The following is a 9,616-nucleotide window of genomic DNA, read 5'->3' as shown; positions in this document are numbered from 1 at the left end:
TTATAATCCATAGTTACATATTGATTGGAAAGTCCGTATAGTCCGAAATATTTTTATAAAAGTACAAACCCACTAAAATCTAGTTTTCATATAATAATAATATTTTGTGATAAATATTTAAATTGTTAAAAAATTTAAAAATATTATCAAAATTAAAAAAAATTTGGAAACCACCAAAAATATGTCAAGGCAAAAAGTAACACGAATTGCGGCCGGGACGTAATTCGTTCAAAAAGGTTCGTTTACCTGTTTTGGTACGCAATTCGTGTGCGCCCACACGAACACAAGACGAATCTTCACATAAGGTTATCTTATCTGGTCGAGTCTAAATCTCCGACAATCTAATATTGGTGATGATTTTGATTTTGTTAGATTAAAAATTGAATTAACCATTATTGTATACATATGAAGAATTTTCAATCAGCAGTCCACATTATTTGGTGAATAAAATTAAAATAAATGATTTAGTATCAACTTTTTAAGAAGTATTCAAACTTGGGCAACTCATTCTAAGTATTTCTGGTACAACTTCAGTTGAAAGGACATTTTCAGCGATAAAACGAATCAAATAATATCAAAGATCCGCACAAAATCAAGATAAACCATGGCTTAAATATACAAGGTTTTAGTACTCCCACTATATCATTTTATATTTTATTAAAATGGCAGCGTAAGGGGACGGCGTATACTGCCTATACTATGATATATTATATGCTATGATATGGATCGCACCCTTACGCTGCCATTTTATTTTTGTTTGATAACAAATGGACTATGTGCAATAACTTCGTATATTTAAACCATGAGGTAAACCAAGTTCTTTGTCGATAATATCTATTGAAAAAGAACTATTTATAAAAATAAAAAAAGATTTAGATTTGTATGATAAAGTTACCAATGAATTTGTAAAAAAAGATGAATGAATGGATTTTATTTATAAATTGGTAAAAAAATATACTGTACATTATAAAAAAAACATTTTTTATTTGCCTTAATAATAAATAATCTACTTTTATATGTGGGATTTTTACAGGTTTTTTTTTTTGGCGTTTACCCAACTACTTCCAATAGGTACTGCCACACGCATCTGTGCATGATGATAGGTCAATGCTTCAAGAATATTGCGTAGGTACAACAATAATGGAATACAACATTTTTTTCACAACCAGCAAACAATAAATTCAAAAATGTCAAAGTAGTTTTTTTTATTTAGGTAGGTATTTTTGATTGCTAACTGTTATAGCGAAGCTATAAATCAACAATCCTTTAAAACAAGTTTTAATGAATTATTTCAGATTTTACATTTGACTTGCAATTTCTAAATTCTATTTACGGTTTGGATTTGCATGCAAAAACATATTTTCAACTACTGTATGCTGTTTGGTGGGCATAAGAAATGTTTGCAACGTTTCATAACACGTTTTTTTGCATATTAGTGGGCATATTTGACTAAAGAGAATATTTCAGAAAATTTTAGCTTATGGTAGGTAAATATCAAAGAATATTTTTGCATATTTCCGCTGCATATAATGGATTATATTAGAGAAATATTTTCAAGTTTTTAGTTTAGTTTTAAATTGTATTCACCGATTCGGTAATTTCTGAGATGAATTTATATTGTTGTTCGTCATAAACAAAATAAATATAGTTTTTACTGATAATTATATCCATCACATAGTATCTATTATCTACGATTATAATTACGATAATACGACTGTCACCGGAACGCCGATCAGTATATTATTCACCAAAAGGCTATAGAGTTAAAAAAAAAAAAAAACAAAAATATTTTGCTGATAGTATTTTAAAAATGTGAATTGTTTGTGCGGTTTGAAATACTCATAACTTGCTTTAAAATTAAAATCTAAAAAAAAAAACCTTTGAGGTTCACTAAATAATAATATTAACTTTAAATTGTATAAGCGTATAAATCTAATTTTTAAACTAACAGAACTAAACGTGATCTGCCGAGTACTGAGCGTTCAATTTGCTATGTTATGCGTTTGTAAGGTAGAGAGAACAAATGCGGGTGTAGTTAAGCAGCAGCAGCTCGTGAGTAAATATTCTGGTGATAGGTACTTTAATTAACTTCTACAATAAATAATAAGTAATAAATTATTGCGGCGTACAGACGTACTACAGTGTTTAATGGATAATAGTTATTCATTACTTTAAAAGTATTGTTAAATATAATAATAATTAATATAAATTATAATACAATATTATAAGCATTTAATGAGTATTAAAAATTAAAAATAAATAAGAATTGAACATAAATTAATATTATATTATGGGGATTGCAAACAGATATATATTTTGAGCGGAGCGAAGAATGTATATTAGTTTTACAATAATGTGCGTTTTAGATTCTGAGTGGAGCGAGGAATGTAGTTGTGTTACAATGGTGTTTATTTTTTTATTATTTTATTATTTTATTTTTTTTATCCTGTATACAAAATTTCTACCAGAAGGATGCTTCGATTTCAACACATGGTACTTTAACATTTAGCAAATTGGATCAAGATGGTACTTTTTTCGGTCATTTTTCGATTTTCTCAATAGTTATTTAATGTCACGGGAAAAATTACCGACAAATTACGAAAAACTGCATAAAATGGGATTTTAAAATCTAACGCTTTGTATATCACCGTAGCAACAAATAAAAAATTATAATATTATAATATTAATTCAACTTAAAAGGTATAACAAATAATAAAAATCCAGACTGATAAACCGTCTTCGCTCTCCAGAATCGATTTTTTATACAATGATATTATAATATTAAATTCAAATTTAACACAATCCATTACAGTGACCCACTATTGTAACCTACTGTACAGCAGACCGATACCCACTTGCCCGCTTTTTTTAAATTAATGTCAATAAAAATGTTTTCCCTCAGTCAAAAAACTTGAACATTTTCTATACAAGGTTTCTCATATAAGTCATTGTTGATGGAAATTAAAAAACAAGTTGAACAACATAAATCTACAATGATTTTTCATAGGTATATACAGTGTCTGAATTTTTCACTCGATTTCCTATGGGGTGAGTTTCTTATTTTGTTGCAATTTATAATTGAATAACCGTAAATATTTAAAGTCTACACCAAATGTTTATTTTATCGTTTCTTATATTTGATGACATTTAAAAAAATTTTGACTTAGGTTTAGAGCTGTTAAAAAAATTCTCAATAGTTTTCAAAAGCGCAGGGAAAAACAAAACAAAAATCAAGGGATATCCCGGATAACGGGAATTTTTAAGCAAAATGATCGGTTTTCGAAGACCAATTTGGGTTTTTTAAATGGACAATGCACTAATGATTATCTTTGGTTAACTTATTCATTCATGATAATTATTAGACCATGGCTCAAAAGTTTTAGGATTATTTTTAGATAATAAAAATCTTTTGACTGTATAAATCATAAATTATTAGATATTAAAAAATCTTTGTCATATAGAATAAATCTATGAATTATTAAAACCTTATTTAGTTAATAAAACACAAGTAGTAAAAATAAATAATTCTTTCAGCTCTCCTCTAGTTATTACACATGGTGTTCCTCAAGGTAGGTACTGTTCTTACTTCTTGGACCTGTTTTATTTATAATTTATATAATTTATTGGTTTATTAAACCTAAATATTAATGCTTAAATAATAAATTATCTATGCTAAATATACCGCAATTTTATGTCATGATAAGACAGTAAGTGATTTATATACAAACGCTAATAATGTTTTAAAAGAATCTAAAGATTGGTATTTGTTTTGTTCATAATTTTTTGGAACTAAATTAAACTAATTCAAAATGTATTTACTTTAATATTAACTCTTAGTTAAGCAACTTTGATTTTAAAATACGTGTGCATCCATTTAATTTTCAACACAAATGTGTCATTCAAGAAAATTCTAATTGTATTAAATTTGGTAATTTTTATTTAACAAATATTGTTTGTACATTTTTTTTATTTTTTTCATGATGTGCGTAATATATGTAATATTAATATGAAACAAATGTTATATAAACGAATGTTAAGATTATAAGTAATAATTTTGTTTATGACAAGTTAAATTTACTTAGTATTAAAAATGTATATTATATAAATGTGACCTTTTATACGTTACCTAAATAATAATATTAATCATTATGTCACTCACAAGTCACAACTATAGTACATCATGTTATATATATTATGATGTTACAAAGAAAATATATCTAATTATTAGTGTTCTTATCTTTTTTTTTAAATTTGGAGTAAAAAGCTCTTTGTCTGTTGCAGTTAAACTTTATAGAATTCTGAAAATTAATTTAAATAATTTCCAAAATGGAAATTCACTTAAGTAATATTATTCTTAAATAATGTCGATATTTCTCAATTTCTCATATTTGTTTATAATTAAATGTAAATCTATTTAGATGTATCACAACTCAATTTTTAACTCCTTATCACGAGCTCTGCTTATAAGGGAGTTGCAAAATTGTTTATTATTTTTATATATTATATTTATGATCTGTTTATTGATTTGCTAAATAAATATTAATAAATATTAAATATAATTATTATTATTTGGTCTGTGTGTTAATAGTAATTATTTTATTTTTAAGAACCACCAATGTAGCAGAACATTTTCACAGAACATAGGTACATCTGGCAATTGTATAGCACGCATCCTCCTGATATCTGTTTTGAAGGAAACCCGAACACAAACCGTGGCAATAATAAAATCATTAAAATCAATCGAAAACAATATTATCAAAACCATGTCCAGCAAAGATCATGATCGTATTATTTCAACGATTAATTCTTACAAAGAGCTTGAACAAACTAAGGACATCATGAGGTATCTAAAATGAACTGGAAATAAGTAACTACTTGGGAAAAAAAATTAAAATTTATATTATAAACTCTCAAATAAATATAAAAATTTTGTATTTTTAATCTTAAACTGACGAATAAAAATATATAAATGTTTTGTAATTTTAATCTTAATCTGACAAATAATTAATATCTTTATATTTCATTTATTTTATTTCTATTTTGTGTTTTTAGTTAATGCGGCAACGTTTCATAAACGTTCTCAATCGTGTTCTACCCGTTTATAGGTATACATAACTACTGAATTATAAAAGCAACGAAAACGTAAGCCAAAAATATGTAAATATGTATTCATTAAAAAAAAAAACCTACTAGCACAATAAATTATTATGGCTATAACTGGTTTTCATAAAAAAAAATATTGAGTAAGTATGAACATCCATAAATATTCTCAATTTATATAGATAATAGTATTAGTAATAATATAATAAGGTCACTAGTCAGCTACACTCAGTGGCGCCGATGTCAATTTCATATTGTATTACACAAAAATTAAATCTGAGATGGAGACCACCGCCATTTTTTACCAAATAGATCCGTGAAGAGAGGAGCGACACCACCGTTCTAAGCTATAACAGTTACTAAATAGTAACTTAAAATATTTAACTCCAGATGTTTCTTATGTACCTATTTTAAAGACGAACAAACTAAAAAAGGCGGGCAAGTGGGTGTCGATCTGCTGTACAGTAGGTTACAAGTGGGTCACTGTAATGGATGGTATTAAATATGAATTAAATGATTTAATATCATTGTATACGATAAACGATTCTGAGCGAAAACGGTCAGTCAGCCTATAATCTATATGATATTACTACCTAAGTATATTTGATGATATTATTGTGAATAAAGTAATTTATATATTTACCTATTTACGTGGAACCTTGTTTTAAATTTTCAATCCTTAGCTAAAAAAGTTGAACATTTTATAACTTTTTAACTACAAAATAATTATTAAATTTGAAATTTGATACATTTTGTCAAAATGCTTATAAAAAAAAATTGTGCCTATGTATTTTTAATATTTTTCAACTGTTATTGTAACAATATATCAGGAGCTTTGCAATATTTCAGTAAATATTTCTTATTTTAACTATAATAATATTGGTATTTGGAATCACTACCTACTCGATTCTCGTAAATTATTGGCTATTTAATAATCATATAATTGTATTATTTATCTAGATAAATTACCACAGATAACCGTTACATCTATCTAGATAATTCTCAACACTGTTAACAATACATATTTTTTGTAGTTACATTGTGATGGATTATATTATATTATATTATTATATTATAATTCCCATTATATCATAAATGGGAATTTCCACTGGCACCCGCATCTATGTTTATAATATCAAATATTACCTATCAATTAACGATATAAAATATTATGTGTTACATACTTACATACAGTGTTTATAGTCTCGAGTCTTGAGTGTTAAGTCTTGGAATTTATTTATTAGTGCCTTTCACGTGTGTGTTATAACTAGGGCTAGGAAAATAAAGCACTAAAAACCTACAACAAAGGAATTAAAAAAATGCCAATAATGCAAAAAAAAAGCATTTTAACCAAGAAAATGCAACTAAAAAAGACTTGAACATTTTTAAGTTTAGCTGAAAAATATTTTTAATATCAAAAAATAATTTATCAAACACATTTTTATATGTTCACAATAAGTAATTCTTAGAACAACTAGGCACAATTTATAAATATTGAAAAAAATAAATTAAAACTATTTTATTAAATGTCGATAAATGTCAACGTATTACGTAACCACTACTCCCCACTCGGTAATCACTTTGACAAAATCTAAGAATCTATTTTCAGAAATATTTTCCGATAAGGCGATAATATTTCACTACGAAATCACGAAATAAGTATATATAATAAATGATAATACAATTAAAATAAATTAATAAATAATAATTCAGATAAATATGTACTATAATATATGATAATAATATATAATTTACATTTTTATATTAATAGCATATAAATATGTTCTAAAAATTTTAATTATGCGTATAATTAACAAAAACTAATTAAAAGCTAATAAACTGGCAAAAAAGTACCAAAAAAGTATTTATTCACAAATATCATAAGAAAATGCAAAAAAAGCAAAATCAAAATTGCATATTTGAACTCTGTGATGAATGAATCGAATTTTGTTTTTGATTAGCTATGTCCTGTAGTACTATGAAAGAAAATTCAAATGCTACAAAATCCTAGCCCTACTTATAATAAATAATCATATGAACAAGGCTGGGCATTAACGAGTTAAAAAGTTAAAGTTAAGTTAAATATTAAATATTAAATATTTAAGTTAATTTTATACTAACTTTTTAACTTAACTAGTTAATTTTGGCTTTTCATTAACTTAACTGTTAACTTACTAAATTTCTTTTTTAATTAATGTGAAATTAACGAGTTAATTTTTCATTTCAAGAAGTAAGTTAAGTTAATTTATTTTGTTTTTAATTTTATCATATTTCACTACTTCAGTATATTTCGTTTTCATGTCAAAAAATATTTATCGTGAATTGTTTAAAGTAAAAAATGTATATAATTCGAATTTAACTAATATGGAAACCCTGTATAAAATATAAACACTATAGTCTATAATTTAGTTTTGGGTTGGAAAAAAATTAAGTACGTTAGCGTTGTATAAACAAATTAACTTTTTTTTAACTTAATAAAAAGTTAACAAAAAGTGTGTATTAACTTTTAACTTAAATGAGTTAAAAAAAATCATTAACTTGCCCAGCCTTGCATATGAATATAATATTAATATGATAATTTCAATTTTAATGATACATATATATATTTATTCTAATTACTATTTTTGTATACGTGTTGTTTATGGACAATGGACTATGGTAATAGTATCTATATTATATTAGCTACGTTCTAAGGGCGAGAATGTGAATTTATAAAAGATTTATTAGACTTAAATTTTTTTATTAGTATAATATTACCTATTATCTATTTACGTAATCGTTATGTATTTTTAAGTAGTTTATTTGTGTAATATCAGTATATTTTGTATAATTATTATGTCAACACAAAGAGTGTATGAAAGTAGTTTTGCTAAACGGAAGGCAAAAGAACAAAGAACCACCAGTTTGAATATAATGAGAGTCAAATACTCAAATATCAAAACTTGTAGGTATTTTTTTATTAAATAGTATAATTGAACTGTAGAGCGTTTTGTAGATGATTTTTTACAAAAAACTAGAAATATAAATACTTATTCTATTTTATAAATTTATAATATCAAAAAAAAAGTTAGTTTATACAATTATTATTTTTAATGTTATGAAATGAATAACTGACCCCATGCACTTCGTTGCCCGTTAACAATGGTTTACCTATATGTATAAATAAATTAGCAATAAATTGGATGGTGAAACTTTTTTTAATACAAGTATTCTATTATTTAAATGATTTTTTTTTTTGCTGGACAGATGATGCCATTGTTGTATTTCTGCTTTCCAGTTTTCTATTTTTTCGGTGGATTTTTCTAAAATGTTCTTTCATATTAACCTTTATTAATTACGAACACATCATAAAAAGAATCAGCCAAATTGGTCATGCATTTTCGGAGCCAACCCGTAACAATGATTTCCATTTCACTTTTATATTTACATAATATACAATATAATATATTATAATTAACGATGAAAAGGTTTTGATTAGGTACCTTATAGGTGGGGAGAAAGCGGTATACTGTGTACCCTTAATTGTTTAAGGCCATTTACATTTTTTGCTATATTTTGTATTTGACTTTAGAGCCCCCAAATGTTTAGTTGCGCCACTGTTTTCACCGCATGTTTATATTAGCCTTTAATATATATGAAACATTTTTCAAAATATATTTTAACTTGTTTTGGGCTGGTTACGGATATACTCAGTTTCCAACTTTTTTAGGTTTTGTTAGGCAAAAAAGTTTGAAAATTTAATACAAAGCTCCTATTATGTTGTTACAATGACGTTTGAAAAATATCAAAAATCCTTAGTTACAGTTTTTTTTTATAAGCATTTAAAGTTCAAATATTGACAAAATACGGAAAAATATGTGCAAATTATTTTTAGTTAGAAATTCATAATAATTTTTTTTTTTAAATCTAAGATTTGAAAATGTAGCACAAGATTTTTCATAAATTTGTCTACCTTTAACAAAAAAAAAAATGTCTACCGGAAAGTGAAATTAAATTTTTATAAGCAAATTAAATTCATATTTTTACAACATTTGTTATTCACTCGATTTCTCATGTAAAGATTTTCATATTTGGATATACAGTCAACTCGCGATATAACGAAATTCGATATAATGAAAATCTTGATATAACGAATAAAACTACCGGTCCCTTGAAAATATCGCGGTATAACGAACAAATGTAATGTATTTTGGTCCCCTTGATGTAGCGAAGCGTTTTTGATCAAAACTCTCGCGATGTAACAAATTTTTATAAATTTGGAGCTTTCTATTACGAATTTTTAATTTTAATTAAGATAAGATACATGTCTCTAGTGTATAACTCTATGAAAAATATATAAAAATAAGTATGTTGCTATTACCACATAATAGATTACGAAGTTTTTCTGATGATTATCATGCGATAGTACACTCAAGTACAGTATCGCAATTAAGATAAGACTTATGTCGATTAGTGGCTCTACGCAAAATGTACGTAACATACTATGTAACATATCGGTACCATTTTAGTTCTGTTC

This window comes from Acyrthosiphon pisum, chromosome X (assembly GCF_005508785.2).
Source record: "Acyrthosiphon pisum isolate AL4f chromosome X, pea_aphid_22Mar2018_4r6ur, whole genome shotgun sequence".
In the NCBI taxonomy this organism is placed as follows: Eukaryota; Metazoa; Arthropoda; class Insecta; order Hemiptera; family Aphididae; genus Acyrthosiphon; species Acyrthosiphon pisum.
Note: the sequence above shows the minus strand (reverse complement) of the source record.